The sequence below is a fragment of the Triticum aestivum genome, chromosome 2D (genome assembly GCF_018294505.1).
Source record: "Triticum aestivum cultivar Chinese Spring chromosome 2D, IWGSC CS RefSeq v2.1, whole genome shotgun sequence".
Lineage (NCBI taxonomy): Eukaryota > Viridiplantae > Streptophyta > Magnoliopsida > Poales > Poaceae > Triticum > Triticum aestivum.
The window spans coordinates 44,956,782-44,975,956 of record NC_057799.1 but is presented as its reverse complement, the minus strand read 5'-3'; positions in this window follow the sequence as shown (position 1 = coordinate 44,975,956).

The following is a 19,175-nucleotide window of genomic DNA, read 5'->3' as shown; positions in this document are numbered from 1 at the left end:
TCTTTCGCCTATATATATCCATATACCCTAAAAACATCGGGGAACAGAATAGATCGGGAGTTCCGCCACCGCAAACCTCTGTAGCCACCAAAAACCAATCGGGACCCTGTTCCGGCACCCTGCCGGAGGGGGGGATCCCTCACCGGTGGCCATCTTCATCATCCCGGCGCTCTCCATGACGAGGAGGGAGTAGTTCACCCTCGGGGCTGAGGGTATGTACCAGTAGCTATGTGTTTGATCTCTCTCTCTCGTGTTCTTGAGGTGGTACGGTCTTGATGTATCGCGAGCTTTGCTATTATAGTTGGATCTTATGATGTTTCTCCCCCTCTACTCTCTTGTAATGGATTGAGTTTTCCCTTTGAAGTTATCTTATCGGATTGAGTCTTTAAGGATTTGAGAACACTTGATGTATGTCTTGCATGTGCTTATCTGTGGTGACAATGGGATATTCACGTGATCTACTTGATGTATGTTTTGGTGATCAACTTGCGAGTTCCATGAACTTATGCATAGGGGTTGGCACATGTTTTCGTCACTACTAGGGAAAAGCTTATAGGCAGACGCTTACTAGTAGCGAGGGTTTATAACCCTCGCTAGTGCTACTTACTAGTAGCGCGGGTTTTTACCCCTCGCTACCACTAAGTTGATAGTAGTAGCGCGGGTTTTTAACCCTCGCTACTACTAAGCGGTCTCTACCGTGCCCCCCGGGACATGCCATACTAGTAGCGAGGGGTATAAACCCGCGCTACTACTAAGTTGATAGTAGTAGCGCGGTTTTATACCCCTCGCTACTACTAAGTACGAGGTAGGTGAAGTCCCCATATCCTCGGCCGAATCCATCCTCTCTCCCTCACTCTCCCCCCTCACTCCATAGGCTCTCCCATGGTGCTGCACACCTCCTCCTCCATGGCACCCTACGAGTTCACCTCCTCGCGTCGCGTGCCTCCTCCTCCATGGCGCCAAAAGAGGGAGGCCGCCTCGCGCCGCCGGCGTCCCGGAGCTCGCCGGTCTTCCCCGCATCTCCATGCCACCACGTCGGACCACCTCACCACCGGCGACGAGCCCCGGTGCGCCCTCCATCTCATTCCTTTCTTCCTTGTTTCTCTTTTTCCCTCTCCATGTCCCTCCGATTTTACTCCCCTCCCATGCCCATGCCTGTGCAGGTCGTTGACATGGCCAACGAGGAGCTCTCTGCCTTGGCCGTGAAGAGGACCCTCACACCGTTGTCTTGCTCTCCTCTGCACTGGATCTAGTCCCTCCACAACGAGGAGCTCTCTGCCTTGGTCTCTGCTTCTCTTCCGCACCTCCGGCGACCCTAGTCGTTGCTGGATCGAACCATTGACACCATTGATAGCACGCACGGGGTCGAGATTTTTTTTTGGTTTTTGAAATTAATAGTAGTAGCGCGGGTCACAGTCACGCGCTACAGATAGTTAGTAGTAGCGCGTGTCGAACCCGCGCTACTACTAACACACGTACTAGTAGCGCGGGATGCACCGCGCTACTACTACTAGTTAGCTGTAGCGCCGTAGTAGTAGCGCAGGCACATGCGCTACTACTAGGTTTTAACCCGCGTTGCTGCTAGGGTTTTCCCTAGTAATGCGTCTTGACTCTCCGGTAGAAACTTTGGGGCACTCTTTGAGGTTCTGTGTGTTGGTTGGATAGATGAATCTGAGATTGTGTGATGCATATCGTATAATCATACCCATGGATACTTGAGGTGACATTGGAGTATCTAGGTGACATTAGGGTTTTGGTTGATTTGTGTCTTAAGGTGTTATTCTAGTACGAACTCTATGGTAGATCGAACGGAAAGAATAGCTTCGTGTTATTTTACTACGGACTCTTGAATAGATAGATCAGAAAGGATAACTTTGAGGTGGTTTCGTACCCTACCATAATCTCTTCGTTTGTTCTCCGCTATTAGTGACTTTGGAGTGACTCTTTGTTGCATGTTGAGGGATAGTTATATGATCCAATTATGTTATTATTGTTGAGAGAACTTGCACTAGTGAAAGTATGAACCCTAGGCCTTGTTTCCTAGCATTGCTATACCGTTTACGCTCACTTTTATCATTAGTTACCTTGCTCTTTTTATAATTTCAGATTACAAAAACCTATATCTACCATCCATATTGCACTCATATCATCATCTCTTCGCCGAACTAGTGCACCTATACAATTTACCATTGTATTGGGTGTGTTGGGGACACAAGAGACTCTTTGTTATTTGGTTGCAGGGTTGCTTGAGAGAGACCATCTTCATCCTACGCCTCCCACGGATTGATAAACCTTAGGTCATCCACTTGAGGGAAATTTGCTACTGTCCTACAAACCTCTGCACTTGGAGGCCCAACAACGTCTACAAGAAGAAGGTTGTGTAGTAGACATCAAGCTCTTTTCTGGCGCCGTTGCTGGGGTGGTTAGCGCTTGAAGGTATATCTTTAGATCTTGCAATCGAATCTTTTAGTTTCTTGTTTTATCACTAGTTTATTCTATAAAATAAAACTACAAAAAAATGGAATTAAGGTTGCCTCATATGCTTCATCTTTTTAATGTCTTCCGTGAAAATAAGGATTCCGATAATTGTGCTCAATCTAGAGGAAGAATGCATCGAAATGTTTGGCACTAAATCTTTGAATGATGAGCATGATTGCAATGTTGTTAGTATGAATTCTTTGAATACCCATGATGCTAATGATATGCAAAGCCACAAGCTTGGGGATGCTATGTTTGATGAATATGATATTTTTAGTCCCCCAAGTTTTGATGTGCAAATTTATTATGATGAAAGCATGCCTCCTATCTATGATGATTATTGTGATGACACGTATGCTATAAAGAATAATGATAACCATGAAACTTGTCATCTTGATCTTAATTTTCAATCACATGATAGTTATGTTGTTGAGTTTGCTCCCACTATTATTCATGAGAAGAAATTTGCTTATGTGGAGAGTAATAAAAATTCTATGCTCGTAGATCATGAAAAGAATGCTTTATGTGATGGTTATATTGCTGAATTCATTCATGATGCTACTTAAAATTATTATTAGGGAGGAATATATGCTTTTAGGAATTGCAATAATATCAAGTTTCCTCTCTATGTGCTTAAATTTTTAAAGTTATGCTTGTTTTGCCTTCCTATGCTAGTTGATTATTGTTCCCATAAGTTGTTTGTTCGCAAAATCCCTATGCATAGGAAGTGGGCTAGACTTAAATGTGCTAGTCATATTCTTCATGATGCTCTCTTTATGTTTCATATCTTATCGTTTATGTGAGCATCATTGAAATCATCATGCCTAGCTAGGAGCGTTAAACGTTAGCGCTTGTTGGGAGACAACCCAATTTTATTTTTGTTTCTTGATTTTTGCTCCTGTTTAGTAATAAATAAATCATCTAGCCTCTGGTTAGATGTGGTTTTATGTTTTAATTAGTGTTTGTGCCAAGTAAGACCTATAGGATCTTCTTGGATGATAATTATTTAATCTTGCTGAAAAAGACAGAAACTTTATGCTCACGAAAACAATTGTTAAAAATCACCAGAAAGTGATAAAATACTGATTCCAATTGAAGTAGATCAATAATAAAATTATCTAGGTCGTCCTATTTTGGTAGATTTTTCTGAGTTCCAGAAGTTTGCGTTTGATGCAGATTACTACAGACTGTTCTGTTTTTGACAGATTCTGTTTTCATCGTGTTGTTTGCTTATTTTGATGAATCTATGAGTAGTATCGGAGGGTATGAACCATAGAGAAGTTGGAATGCAGTAGATATTACACCAATATGAATTTAGAATGAGTTCACAACAGTACATAGGTGGTTATTTGTTTTCTTATACTAACGGAGCTTACGAGTTTTCTGTTAAGTTTTGTGTTGTGAAGTTTTCAAGTTTTGGGTAAAGATTCAATGGACTATGGAATAAGGAGTGGAAAGAGCCTAAGATTGTGGATGCCCAAGGCACCCCAAGGTAATATTCAAGGATAACCAAGAGCCTAAGCTTGGGGATGCCCCGGATGGCATCCTCTCTTTCGTCTTCGTTCATCGGTAACTTTACTTGGAGCTATATTTTTATTCACCACATGATATGTGGTTTGCTTGGAGCGTCATTTTATTTTGTTAGTATTTTCTTGGTGTTATTTAGAATAATGTTTTGCATCTTTTATTTCAATAAAAGTGGCATTGACAGCCTTTACTATGCCTATTTACAAGTCTACATGTTGCTGTTTGAAAACAGAAAGTTTACCGCTGTTGCAAAAATTCCCTAGAAAAGTCAGAATGTGATAAAATGTTTAAAACTTTTGCATAATAAGCTCTGATAAATTTACTACAGTGGGAATTTTCTTTCATAATTTTTGGAGCTAGGGAAGTATGGATCTTGCTGCATTCTATACAGACTGTACTGTTTTGGCAGATTGCTGTTATGTTTGCATTGTTTGCATATGTTTGCTTGTTTAATGATTCAGAGGATAGGACTATTAAATATGCAGAGGCATTTAGTATGCAATGTTGAATAATAATTTTAGTGATTTGCTACAGTATAGTATGATAAGGTTTTTGCACTGGTTTATACTAACTTATCTCACGAGTCCTTGTTGAGTTTTGTGTGGATGAAGTTTTTGAGATTTAGGAAGACCGTGATATGAGAGGAATTAAGGAGACACAAAAGCTCAATCTGGGGGATTCCCAAGGCATCTCAAGATAATATTTCAAGAAGTCTCAAGCGTCTAAGCTTGGGGATGCCCCGGTTGGCATCCCACCTTTCTTCTTCAACAACTATCGGTTAGTTTTGGTTGATCCTAAGTTTTTGCTTCTTCACGTGATGTTTGCTATTCTTAGAATGTCATATTATTATTTTTTTCTTGCTGTTTGAATAAAATATCAAGATCTGAAATTATTAAATAGAGAGTCTTCACATAGCTAAATAATTATTCAACTACCCATTGGTCTTCACTTATATCTTTTTGGAGTAGTTTGTCACTTACTCGTGTGCTTCACTTATATCCTATGAGTAAATAGTCGAATGATTTGAATGTCATAAATCTGAAATTATATATGTTTCATATGCTTATACCATGGGGTGTAATGACTTCACATATAAGAAGTAGAGGTGGTAAATTTTTTGAAGGTTAGCAAACATTGTATTGGTCACTTGAACAATTCATGAAAGAATATTGAAGGAAGAGAGATTCCACATATAAATATACTATCTTGGACATATTCTATGATTGTGAGCCCCATTAATTATTTTCAAACCTGAGCAAATTAGTTGAAGTTGGACAAGGAAGAGAACAAAATGAGTTATGCTTGGGTATATTTGTATAGAAGTTATATTGTTATGGATCCTCTAACATGTGGTGCTTGCTATTTAGAATCCTTTGCTAGCCAAAATATCTGTACTAAGCGGGAATACTGCTTGTGCATCCAAATTCCTTGAACCAAGTTTCTTCCATGAGTGTCCACCATATCTACCTATATGCGGTATTTACCTGCCGTTCCAAGTAAATTTGCATGTGCCAAACTCTAAACCTTCAAATAATAATCTGTTTTGTATGCCCGAATCGGTCATGTAGTGACTAGGGGCTGTCAGTATCTTCCATGCTAGGTGGGTTATTCTCACGATGAGTGGACTCCGCTCATCATTCACGAGAAAATGGCTGGTAACTGGGATGCCCAGTCCTATGATCAAAAGATCAAAAACAAAATCGCAAATAATTTAAACAAAACTCCCCCAGGAATGTTGATAATTGGACGGCACCCGTTGTTTCGGACAAGCCGTGGAGTGTGAATGTTGGTGGAGGGGGAGTAAAAACTTTACCTTTCTGCGTGGGAACCGCCTATAATGTATGTAGTATGGAAGATATTGGGAACTCTTGGTCGTTATGTTGACAATGAAAGCATACCTCTCAAAATTATTTTCATCTCTGTTTTTGCTTCGAGCTCTGGCACCTCTGCAAATCCCTGCTTCCCTCTGCGAAGGGCCTATCTTTTACTTTTATGCAAGAGTCAATAGTATTCCTTCTCATTCCAACCTACTCTTTAGTTGGCAAGCATCATGTGATGGAAAGATCTAAGCATATATGGCCATTCAAATATATTTGATCATGAATTATTATTGTTGACGATTATCTATATGATAAATAAGTTGAGAGGCGAAACATTAAGCCCCTATCTTTCTCTGTGTTCGATGGATGCTATTTGTTCTAAAAATATGCTTTGAGTGGCAGCAATCATGGAAGACTATATGATAGTTGAGTATGTGGGATTTTCTAAATCAAAGCTCTGACATAAACTCTTCCTGAAAATAAGATGAATTGTAATTGTTTGATGACTAATAACACGGTTTGTTAGTTTTCAAGGAAGTTTATGATCTATACTTTAACATGTGAATAGCTTGTTACTTGATCATGAAAAGTTCTATGAGTTGAGCTACTGTTATGACATATAATGATGCTAGAAAAGGTGATTGAAATTATCATTGATCAAACTTATGCACCTGCTAGCATTCACACTTGATAAATTATTTATTTTATCATTTACCTACTCGAGGACGAGCAGGAATTAAGCTTGGGGATGCTGATACGTCTCCAACGTATCTATAATTTATGAAGTATTCATGCTATTATATTATCCATCTTGGATGTTTAATGGGCTTTACTATGCACTTTTATATTATTTTTGGGACTAACCTATTAACCCAGAGCCCACTGCCAGTTTCTGTTTTTTCCCTTGTTTCAATGTTTCGCAGAAAGGAATATCAAACGGAGTCCCAAAGGAATGAAACCTTCGGGAGCGTGATTTTTGGAACGAACGTGATCCAGGAGACTTGGAGTTGAAGTCAGGGAAGCTTCGAGGTGGCCACGAGGCAGGAAGGCGCGCCTGCCCCCTGGGCGCGCCCCCACCCTCGTGGGCTCCTCGTGGCTCCCCTTACCGACTTCTTTCGCCTATATATATCCATATACCCTAAAAACATCGGGGAACAGAATAGATCGGGAGTTCCGCCACCGCAAGCCTCTGTAGCCACCAAAAAACAATCGGGACCCTATTCCGGCACCCTGCCGGAGGGGGGATCCCTCACCGGTGGCCATCTTCATCATCCCGGCACTCTCCATGACGAGGAGGGAGTAGTTCACCCTCGGGGCTGAGGGTATGTACCAGTAGCTATGTGTTTGATCTATCTCTCTCGTGTTCTTGAGGTGGTACGATCTTGATGTATCACGAGCTTTGCTATTATAGTTGGATCTTATGATGTTTCTCCCCCTCTACTCTCTTGTAATGGATTGAGTTTTCCCTTTGAAGTTATCTTATCGGATTGAGTCTTTAAGGATTTGAGAACACTTGATGTATGTCTTGCATGTGCTTATCTGTGGTGACAATGGGATATTCACGTGATCTACTTGATGTATGTTTTGGTGATCAACTTGCGAGTTCCATGAACTTATGCATAGGGGTTGGCACACGTTTTCGTCTTGACTCTCCGGTAGAAACTTTGGGGCACTCTTTGAGGTTCTGTGTGTTGGTTGAATAGATGAATCTAAGATTGTGTGATGCATATCGTATAATCATACCCACGGATACTTGAGGTGACATTGGAGTATCTAGGTGACATTAGGGTTTTGGTTGATTTGTGTCTTAAGGTGTTATTCTAGTACGAACTCTATGGTAGATCGAACGGAAAGAATAGCTTCGTGTTATTTTACTACGAACTCTTGAATAGATAGATCAGAAAGGATAACTTTGAGGTGGTTTCGTACCCTACCATAATCTCTTCGTTTGTTCTCCGCTATTAGTGACTTTGGAGTGACTCTTTGTTGCATGTTGAGGGATAGTTATATGATCCAATTATGTTATTATTGTTGAGAGAACTTGCACTAGTGAAAGTATGAACCCTAGGCCTTGTTTCCTAGCATTGCTATACCGTTTACGCTCACTTTTATCATTAGTTACCTTGCTCTTTTTATAATTTCAGATTACAAAAACCTATATCTACCATCCATATTGCACTCGTATCATCATCTCTTCGCCGAACTAGTGCACCTATACAATTTACCATTGTATTGGGTGTGTTGGGGACACAAGAGACTCTTTGTTATTTGGTTGCAGGGTTGCTTGAGAGAGACCATCTTCATCCTACTCCTCCCACGGATTGATAAACCTTAGGTCATCCACTTAAGAGAAATTTGCTACTGTCCTACAAACCTCTGCACTTGGAGGCCCAACAACGTCTACAGTATACATTTACGGAATGTTGTTTCATTGTAGTTGACTGGATTTGTCGTTAGTCGGCTTTTTTTATCCGTTCGTGACATGACTGTGATTCATGCTGGGCTGTCATGTTGGGTTTCATGCGTGATGTGACCAGGTGTTCTCATGTAGTGCCGCTTAGAGCATCTCCAACAGCCGCGCCGCAAATTTTGCCATGTTAGCGCGCGCGCAACCGGTAGAGTGGCTCCAGCAGGCGCGCAATAACCGTGTGCGCGGCATATAGAGTTGGGCGCGCGGTCCGAATCGCCAACTCGCGCTGTGTATTTGGGGCGCCCGCTTCCGCGCGCGGCACACACGAGCGCTCGCGCCGCACTCTCTCCTCCCTGCCACCTAGCCCCGCGCGCGCCGGCGCCGGCGAACTGGACCCGATGGACGCACGCGCCGGCACCCCGCTCACCCCATCCTACAGCCGCGACCCCTCCACCACCGCCGCCGCCGCAAACCCTAGCGCGGGGAGCGTTGGCCTCGCCTCCGCCGGAGCTCCTCCGAGCATCGGCCTCGCGCGCGGCCTCTTCATGCCGTCGCGGATGACCTCGGCGGCGGGTGGCGCCGCGCCGGCGCCGCCCCGTGCCCCCTCCCCCTTCGAAGCTCCCAAATGCGGCGGCACCGAAGAAAGGCAAGACATCCGCGAAGAAGAACAAGGCGGCGGACGACTCCGGCACCTCGAAGGCGAGGAGGAAGAAGCTTGCAGGGCGGGTGACGGGCGCGGCGGCTACCTAAGCGCCGGCGAGCTCACTCGTTGAGCCGGCAGCCGACGCGCACAACGTGTTCGACGATATGCCCCAAAGGTAGAAAATTTTCCCAACTTGTTTGTCTTGTTATTTTTTGAATGCATTCACATATAGATAGCTTATTTGCATTGTTCTATATATTTTGTAGTCTCAATGATGATGCATACATGTCAACTATGGGTGTTGGCTCTAACAATTCGCATTGGTCTCAAACCAATGACATGCACTTTGAGGACCATGAGTTCGAGGTGGACGAGGATGGTGAGGGCATTGTCGACGCACCGAAAGGAAGAGCAGGCAACTACACCAACGCAGAAGACATCTTACTATGCAATACTTGGTTGCAAGTGTCGAGGGATCCATCCGTTGGAGGTGATCAAAGTAGAGATGCTTATTGGGACCGGATGAAGGAACACTTTGATGTTCGCAACGTGAGTGGAATTGACCGCTCTGAACGATCTCTTCGGTCCCGGTGGTCGACAATCAACAAGGATTGTCAAAAGTGGGCGGCCGCACAAAAGGCGGTTGACAAGTTGAACCCAAGTGGCACCAATGAGGACGATAGAGTAAGTGGCATTTCATTCATGTTCATCCATGTTCATCATACTTGTTGTTGGTGTTTGAAGTGCTAAAACTTGTTTTGTTTTCATGTAGTTTAACATTGCACAAAACTTGTTCAAAGGAGAGGAGAAGAGGACCAAGAAGGGGAAGATCAAGAAAGGAAGGCCATTTACCTTGCCTCATTGCTATGAGGTGTTAAAGGATGATGAGAAATGGAAGAAGCGTGATGATTTGGATTTGAGAAACAAACGCAAGCGAACAATTGAGTTGGATGATGATGAGGAGGAGGAGGAGGATGCATCAAGTGATGAGGGCAAGAGAAGCCCCACACCCAACTCGGTTTCATACTCGAAGCCAAAACGACCGGATGGAACCAAGAAAGACGCAAAAGAAAAGAAGAAGAGGAAAGGAGATGATGAGCTCAGAAATGCTATGGAAGCTATTGTGAAGGCAAGAAAAGAAGCCAACGAGGTGAGGAAAATGGCAAGGAACCAAGATGTCGCGGCCGAGGAGAGGAGGTTGGGGGCCGAGGAGAGGAGGGTAGCGGCCGAGGAGAGGAAGGTGGCTTTGGAGGAGAGGAAGGTGAGCAATGAGGAGCGAACTAGATTGTTGGAATGAGAGAAGCACTTTTTTTCTTGGACACATTTAACCTCAATGAGGCGCAAAAGGAGTTTGTCAATCTTTCCCGTGAAGAAATCTTGATCCAAAAAAGAGCCATGATTCGAGCAATGGGTGGCGGTGGCCTTGGCGCCATGGGAGGCATGGGTGGCTTCGGAGCTACCATGGAGACCATGGGAGGCATGGGTGGCTTTGGAGCACCCCGCGGCACCATGGCCGCCATGGGAGGCATGAGTTTTGCGTCTCTCATGGGAGGCATGGGTGCTCCTCCGGCCGCCATCACTAGTAGGAAAAGGGGCTTTTACCCCGGTTTGTAAGGGCCTTTTGTCCCGGTTTTTGAACCGGGACTAAAGGGTCGTTACTAAAGCCCTAACCCTTTAGTCCCAGTTCTTACACGAACCGGGACAGAAGGTCCTCCACGTGGCCGCTGCTGCCAGCCCAGGCAGGGGGGCCTTTGGTCCCGGTTGGTGCCACCAACCGGGACCAATAGGCAGGGCCTTTTGTCCCGGTTGGTGTCACCAACTGGGACCAATAGGCATCCACGCGTCAGCATTTCAGGGGCTGGGGTTTTTGTTTTTTTTAAGGGGGGGGGGTTGGGGGGTTAATTTAGGTGTTTCATATATTGTGTTAGCTAGCTAATTAATAGAGAGAAGTGTCCTCTCTTATCTCCGTGCTTGGTCGACGCTACGTACTATATACGTATGGAGAGGACTAGACACGCTAGCTAGTAATCAAATAAAGGAAACAGAAGATCGTCATGAACATATGCATACAGAGAGAAGTGATATCGACCACCTCTCCTTCTCCGAGAGATTGGTCGAACAACAAGTTCTCATATATCTATCCGACACTACCGGCTACATATATACAATAATTATCTCTTACAATACAATCTCCTAATTAAATTGTAAGAACATAGGGTCCACATAGTATTCTCCGTTTTCAGCGATCACGTGGTCAAGGAAGAATGCCGCCAATTCCTCTTGAATTCCTCGCATACGATCTGGTGCTAGGAGTTCATCCCGCTTCCGAAACATCTAATTTGAAGAAGGGGGTCAGTACATATATATATGAATAAATGAAACTCAACACAAATGATGGTAATAAAATAAAATTGTGAATATTATTGCTTACGCACTTCATATTGTTCTTCAGAGTAGCCCCGCTCACAGGTCGTGTAGCGGATGGACTCGCAAAAATAGTATCCACAGTAATTATTCCCGGGTTCCTGCCACAACCACTTTACAAGAAATAGAGGTCAATCAAACTGATAAGCAAGCATGCTAAATGGTATTGATGAAACTAGCGCTTGAATCACTAGGAGATGCGCGGAACATGCTACTATAGTACTTACTTTCGGGTGTTTAAATTGCAGCTTCTTCGGCAGTCCCGGAGCTTTTGTGGTGAATTTTCTCCAAACCCTGCCAGACAAAGAAAACAATTACTTGATATCAGGAAATGAACAAAGTTGCTGATATGGTGGATAATGATCGATTTAACTTACTTCTCGAGCATTTGAGTCATGTTCGCATAGTCCTGGGGATCTTTTCGTCTCGAGTCTAAGACGGTTACTACTCCCTGCTCAAGCTTAATCTCTAGGAGAATATAGTGGAAGCTGCGCATGCATGCATAAGCCAGCAATTACATTACCATAACCTGGACTAATAAGGGAAACCGAATATGCACAAGACAGTAACACTCACTTGAAGTTGTAAGGAAAGAGTATTATATCTTTGTTTTGATTTAATACCAACGATCGTAGCAAGTTGGCCTCGGCTTCTTTGGGATGTTTTTCAACCGTATATGCATCTATGAGATTTGTGTTAATGAACCCAATATCACCGATTTGTCTTTTCTTCAATTCGGCGATCTTCAATCTGCATAATATAGTGAGGATAATTATAAATACATGCAATGAAAGAGCTGAACTATATAGATCGAGAGACTTAATGACAGAAGTAGTACTACTTACAGACAGTAGCAAGTGATCGTTGTTTTATCGAGGGCCTTTTGATTGTAAAATTGGAAGAAATCCTCAAATGGAACATTCAGCAGTTCAATTCCAACGAGGTCATGCTCCGGTTTAACTCTCAGCGTCAAAGTACTCATCCCATCACACTCTCTGCAGGTTTTCATGTACCAATCATGTAATCTTCGCATCATCGTTGTTAGAGATCTTTCATCTTTGACGAGAGGCTTCCCGTAATGGTATTTGTGTTCGTCCACCTCCATGATTTCATAATGTACATAGTCGGGCAGGTAATCTCCAAGATTGCTATAACCGGGCACCATCCTCGGATCATTAGCGACGATGTCTTTTGACACCTTGAGCGGGGGGCACGATTGGTTCGCTTGTTCGCCGAGCTGGGCAATTTTTTTCCCAGCTCATCGTTCTTTTAACCTTTGATCACTGACAGTACTTCCCGACCGCTCCGCTTCGGCATATGTCTTTGCAAGAATGCGCTCATAGTTGCCTCTCGGCGGAGACTTTGGTGGTTTTGTCAGGGCAGCCAGAGTGCGCTTTGCTTTCACCGGATCTACCTTCTCCTCCGGAGGTGGATGTTTCTTTGCTTTCACCCCTTCAAAGAAGTTTGTCACTTCGGCTCGCACGATCTTCCTGGTTTCCTCCTCGGTCCTCTCGTATGGTAACTTCTCTGGAGTCTTCAGAGAAGGACCGAATCTGTATTGCCTCCCGCCTCTGGCAGCTGTACTGCTAGACGCCGGCAGAGCAGACGGAGCGGCTGCGGCTGTCTTCTTTCCTTGCTTACGAGGCGGAGGAGAAGGACTACGACGCGCCGGAGCAGCCGCAGCGGCGGCGGGTCTCTTCCGCCCTTGCTGACGAGGCGGAGAAGGAGGAGGCTGGCTGCTCTGGCGCGCCGGCGCAGGCGGAGAAGGAGGCGGAGTGCCGCCACGCGCCAGAGAAGGAGGCTGAGTGCCCTGATCACTCGTCGGAGGAGGAGACGGAGGAGGAGGCGGAGTGCCGCCACGCGCCGGAGAAGGAGGCTGAGTGCCCTGATCACTTGCCGGAGGAGGAGGCGGAGGAGGAGGCGGACTGCCCTTACTCGCCGGAGCCGTCCAGTTCGGAAGGTTGTTGAGCTCCTTCCGCCATAGGCACGGAGTCTTCAGAGCTAAACCCAGCCGAGTCTCCCCTTCACCGGTAGGGTGGTCAAGCTGGAGGTCCTCAAATCCCTCCGTTATTTCATCCACCATCACCCCAGCATATCCTTCTGGAATTGGGCGGCAATGGTAGGTTGCGCCGGGTTCAGGAGGTAAAACAGAGCCAACAGCCGCCTTGACTTTGAAGTTCTGCCATTGCGCCATAAGGTGGCAATGTTGAGACTCCGTGATAGCATCCACGGGGTAGCTAGCAAGAGCCGTCACGACATGCTCCAGCTGAAGCAGCTCGGTGGAAGCCACGCTGCTTCTCCGCTGAGATGGCGGGGTAGCTTCGGGGGTAGTTTCGGCATGTCGATTGCTGTCTCGTTCCTCTAGCGCTTGAACCCTTTCGTGCAGCTTCTGAATTTGGGTCTGCTCCATTTTTTTCCTCCTCTCCTGGCTTTTGTAACCGCCTGCGTCCGGAAAACCAGCCTTCCACGGAACGGAGCCTGGCGTGCCTCGTGTCCGTCCAGGGTGCTCAGGATTCCCGAGGGCCATTGTGAGCTCGTCGTTCTCTCTGTCTGGAACGAACGTCCCTTCCGGCGCTGCATCGATATATTGCTGAATCTTCTTGACTGGTATTCTCAAAAGCTCGTTCGTCCAAACGCACCTCCCTGATACAGCGTCCAAGGTTCTGCCAGCCCCGAAGAACCAAGTCCGGCAACGGTCTGTCCAGTTCATTGTCTGTGGTTCGATCCCTTTTTCAAGCAGATCATTCTCAGCCTTGGCCCACTTAGGCCGGGCTGTTAGGTAGCCACCTGACCCCGTGCGATGGTGAAGCTTCTTCTTTGCAGCATTCTTCTTGTTTGTCGCTGACATTTTCTTACTCTTTTCCGATGTCTTGTGGGCCACAAATGCGGGCCAGTGATCTCTGATCTTCTCATACCGGCCGATGAATTCTGGTGTCTCTTCTTTGTCGACAAACGTTTTCAGCTCATTCTTCCACCTCCTGAATAGGTCTACCATCTTCTTAAGAGCATGAGACTTGATTAATTGCTCTTTAACTGGCTTCTCTGGATCCTCCTCTGGCGGTAGGGTGAAATTTGCCTTCAGCTCAGTCCAAAGATCATCTTTCTGCATATCATTGACATAAGACACCTCAGGGTCTTCCTTCTTAGGCTTATACCATTGGTGGATGCTGATCGGGATCTTGTCCCTAACTAGAACCCCGCACTGAGCAGCAATGCATCCTTTGTCCGGATGGGTTCAATCGGTTGGCCGTCACGCATGATTGCTGTGATCTCAAACCTTTCATCCGAGCGCAACTTTCTCTTCGGGCCTTGTCTCTCTACCGCAGTTGTGCTCGATCCGGAGGGCTAGAAAAAAGAAGAAAGATGAGTGTTAATTAATATGTGTACATACCAAAACAATGAATGCATCAATTAGCTAGTCAGCACAGGCTTAACTAATATATTTACCTGGCCGGACTCTGTTCGGTCACCGGAGCCGTCACCACGGCCTCCTTCTTGCACCAGCATTGGGTCACCGGAGCCATCATAATCATGTCTTTCCTCCTCCACTCTTTGATCACCGTAGCCTACTTCTTCACCCTGTTCTTCCAGACCATCATTGTCGTTAAGATATGACAAGATATCACCTCCGGCTAAGATTATGTTGTTGGAAATATGCCCTAGAGGCAATAATAAAATGGTTATTATTATATTTCCTTGTTCATGACAATTGTCTATTGTTCATGCTATAATTGTGTTATCCGGAAATCGTAATACATGTGTGAATACATAGACCACAACATGTCCCTAGTGAGCCTCTAGTTGACTAGCTCGTTGATGAACAGATAGTCATGGTTTCCTGACTATGGACATTGGATGTTATTGATAACGGGATCACATCATTAGGAGAATGATGTGATGGACAAGACCCAATCCTAAGCATAGCACAAGATCGTGTAGTTCGTTTGCTAGAGCTTTTCCAAATGTCAAGTATCATTTCCTTAGACCATGAGATTGTGCAACTCCCGGATACCATAGGAGTGCTTTGGGTGTGCCAAACGTCACAACGTAACTGGGTGGCTATAAAGGTGCACTACGGGTATCTCCGAAAGTGTCTGTTGGGTTGGCACGAATCGAGACTGGGATTTGTCACTCCGTATGACGGAGAGGTATCTCTGGGCCCACTCGGTAATGCATCATCATAATGAGCTCAATGTGACCAAGTGTTTGGTCACGGGATCATGCATTACGGTACGAGTAAAGTGACTTGCTGGTAACGAGATTGAACAAGGTATTGGGATACCGACGATCGAATCTCGGGCAAGTAACGTACCGATTGACAAAGGGAATTGTATACGGGATTGATTGAATCGTCGACAACGTGGTTCATCCGATGAGATCATCGTGGAACATGTGGGAGCCAACATGGGTATCCAGATCCCGCTGTTGGTTATTGACCGGAGAGTCGTCTCGGTCATGTCTGCATGTCTTCCGAACCCGTAGGGTCTACACACTTAAGGTTCGGTGACGCTAGGGTTGTAGAGATACTAGTATGCGGTAACCCGAAAGTTGTTCGGAGTCCCGGATGAGATCCCGGACGTCACGAGGAGTTCCGGAATGGTCCGGAGGTGAAGAATTATATATAGGAAGTCCAGTTTCCGCCACCGGGAAAGTTTCGGGGGTCACCGGTATTGTACCGGGACCACCGGGTGGGGCCACCTATCCCGGAGGGCCCCATGGGCTGAAGTGGTGAAGGGAACCAGCCCCTGGTGGGCTGGTGCGCCCCCCTTGGGCCTCCCCTGCACCTAGGGTTGGAAACCCTAGGGGTGGGGGGGCGCCCCACTTGACTTGGGGGGCAAGTCCCCCCCCCCCTTGCCCCCCCCCTTGAGATGGATCTCTGGGGGCCGGCACCCCCTAGACCCCTATATAAAGAGGGGGGAGGGAGGGCAGCCGCACCCAAGCCCCTGGCGCCTCCCTCTCCCTCCCGTGACACCTTTCCCTCTCGCTGAGCTTGGCGAAGCCCTGCCGAGATCCCCGCTGCTTCCACCACCACGCCGTCGTGCTGCTGGATCTCCATCAACTTCTCCCTCCCCCTTGTTGGATCAAGAAGGAGGAGACGTCTTCCCCAACCGTACGTGTGTTGAACGCGAAGGTGCCGTCCGTTCGGCGCTCGGTCATCGGTGATTTGGATCACGACGAGTACGACTCCATCAACCCCGTTCACTTGAACGCTTCCGCTCGCGATCTACAAGGGTATGTAGATGCACTCTTTTCCCTCTCGTTGCTAGAAGACTCCATAGATTGTTGTTGGTGATGCGTAGAAAATTTTTAATTTCTGCAACGATCCCCAACAGTGGTATCAGAGCCAGTTTTATGCGTAGTTTCTATGCACGAGTAGAACACAAACTTGTTGTGGGCGTAGATGTTGTCAACTTTCTTGCCACTACTAGTCTTATCTTGTTTCGGCGGCATCGTGGGATGAAGCGGCCCGGACCGACCTTACACGTACGCTTACGTGAGACAGGTTCCACCGACTGACATGCACTAGTTGCATAAGGTGGCTAGCGGGTGTCTGTCTCTCCCACTTTAGTCGAATCGGATTCGATGAAAAGGGTCCTTATGAAGGGTAGATAGAAGTTGGCATATCACGTTGTGGTTTTACGTAGGTAAGAAACGTTCTTGCTAGAAACCTATAGAAGGCACGTAAAAACATGCAACAACAATTAGAGGACGTCTAACTTGTTTTTGCAGCATATGCCTTGTGATGTGATATGGCCAAAAGGATGTGATGAATGAAATATATGTGATGTATGAGATTGATCATGTTCTTGTAATAGGAATCACGACTTGCATGTCGATGAGTATGACAACCGGCAGCAGCCATAGAAGTTGTCTTTATTTTTTGTATGACCTGCGTGTCATTGAATAACGCCATGTAAATTACTTTACTTTATTGCTAAACACATTATCCATAGAAGTAGAAGTAATCGTTGGCGTGACAACTTCATGAAGACACGATGATGGAGATCATGGTGTCATGCCGATGACGAAGATGATCATGGCGCCCCGAAGATGGAGATCAAAAGGAGCAAAATGATATTGGCCATATCATGTCACTACTTGATTGCATGTGATGTTTATCATGTTTTACATCTTATTCGCTTAGAACGACGGTTAAATAAGATGATCCCTCGCAATAATTTCAAGAAAATGTTCCCCCTAACTGTGCACCGTTGCGAAGGTTCGTTGTTTCGAAGCACCACGTGATGATCGGGTGTGATAGATTCTAACGTTCGAATACAACGGGTGTAAGCCAGATTTACACATGCAATACACTTAGGTTGACTTGACGAGCCTAGCATGTACAGACATGGCCTCGGAACACGGAAGACCGAAAGGTCGAGCATGAGTCGTATAGAAGATACGATCAACATGAAGATGTTCACCGATGTTGACTAGTCCGTCTCACGTGATGATCGGACACGGCCTAGTTGACTCGGATCATGTTTCACTTAGATGACTAGAGGGATGTCTATCTGAGTGGGAGTTCATTAAATAATTTGATTAGATGAACTTAATTATCATGAACTTAGTCTAAAATCTTTACAATATGTCTTGTAGAGAAAACCAAGCTAAAAGATGATGGCAGCAACTATACGGACTGGGTCCGGAACCTGAGGATCATCCTCATAGCTGCCAAGAAAGATTATGTCCTAGAAGCACCGCTAGGTGAAGCACCCATCCCAGAGAACCAAGATGTTATGAACGCTTGGCAGCAGCGTGTTGATGATTACTCCCTCGTTCAGTGCGGCATGCTTTACAGCTTAGAACCGGGGCTCCAAAAGCGTTTTGAGCAACACAGAGCATATGAGATGTTCGAAGAGCTGAAAATGGTTTTCCAAGCTCATGCCCGGGTCGAGAGATATGAAGTCTCCGACAAGTTCTTCAGTTGTAAGATGGAGGAAAATAGTTCTATAAGTGAGCACATACTCAAAATGTCTGGGTTACACAACCGCTTGACTCAGCTGGGAGTTAATCTCCCGGATGATGCGGTCATTGACAGAATCCTTCAGTCGCTTCCACCGAGCTACAAGAGCTTTGTGATGAACTTCAATATGCAGGGGATGGAAAAGACCATTCCTGAGGTATATTCAATGCTGAAATCAGCGGAGGTAGAGATCAAAAAGGAACATCAAGTGTTGATGGTGAATAAAACCACTAAGTTCAAGAAAGCCAGGGGTAAGAAGAACTTCAAGAAGGACGGCAAGGGAGTTGCCGCGCCCGGTAAGCCAGTTGCCGGGAAGAAGCCAAAGAATGGACCCAAGCCTAAGACTGAGTGCTTTTATTGCAAGGGAAGTGGTCACTGGAAGCGGAACTGCCCCAAGTACTTAGCGGACAAGAAGGCCGGCAACACCAAAGGTATATGTGATATACATCTTATTGATGTGTACCTTACCAGCACTCGTAGTAGCTCCTGGGTATTTGATACCGGTGCGGTTGCTCATATTTGTAACTCAAAGCAGGAGCTGCGGAATAAACGGAGACTGGCAAAGGACGAGGTGACGATGCGCGTCGGGAATGGTTCCAAGGTCGATGTGATCGCCGTCGGCACGCTACCTCTACATTTACCTATGGGATTAGTTTTAAACCTCAATAATTGTTATTTAGTGCCAGCTTTGAGCATGAACATTGTATCAGGATCTCGTTTAATTCGAGATGGCTACTCATCTAAATCCGAGAATAATGGTTGTTCTATTTATATGAGAGATATGTTTTATCGTCATGCCCCGCTGGTTAATGGTTTATTCTTAATAAATCTCGAACGTAGTGTTACACATATTCATAGTGTGAGTACCAAAAGATGTAAGGTTGATAATGATAGTCCCACATACTT